Below are 747 nucleotides of genomic sequence, written 5' to 3' on the forward strand. Positions count from 1 at the left end.
ATAGGAACAGCTCCAGCCTTCAGCTCCCAGCATGAGTGACACAGAAGACAGGGTGATTTCTGCATTTTCAACTGAGGTACCGGATTCTTCTCACTGTGAAGTGCTGGACAATCAGTGCTGGTCAACTGGTGCAGCCCGACCAGTGAGAGCTGAAGCAGGGCATGGCATTGCCTCACCTGGGAAGCACAAGGGGGAAGGGAATTCCTTTTCCTAGCCAAAGGAAACTGAGACACACAACACCTGGAAAATTGGGTAACTCCCACCTGAATACTGCACTTCACCAAGGGTCTTAGCAAACGTCACACCAGGAGATTATATCCCATACCTGGCCCGGAGGGTCCCATGCCCATGGAGCCTCCCTCATTGCTAGCACAGCAGTCTGAGATCTAACTACAAGGTGGCAGCAAGGCTGGAGGCAGGGGGAGGGGCGCCCACCATTGCTGAGGCTTAAGTGGGTAAACAAAGCCACTGAGAAGCTTGAATTGGGTGGACCCCACTGCAGCTCATGGAGGCTGACCTGCCTCTGTAGACTCCTCCTCTGGAGACAGGGCGTAGCTAAACAAAAAGCAGCAGAAACCTCGGCAGAGGTAAGTGCCCCTGTCTGATTGCTCTGAAGAGAGCAGTGGATCTCCCAGCATGGAGGTTGAGATCAGAGAACGGACAGACTGCCTGCTCAAGTGGGTCCCTGACCCCTGAGTAGCCTAACTGGGAGACATCCCCCACTAGGGGCAGACCAACACCTCACAC

The sequence above is a fragment of the Mandrillus leucophaeus genome, unplaced genomic scaffold (assembly GCF_000951045.1).
Source record: "Mandrillus leucophaeus isolate KB7577 unplaced genomic scaffold, Mleu.le_1.0 Scaffold860, whole genome shotgun sequence".
Lineage (NCBI taxonomy): Eukaryota > Metazoa > Chordata > Mammalia > Primates > Cercopithecidae > Mandrillus > Mandrillus leucophaeus.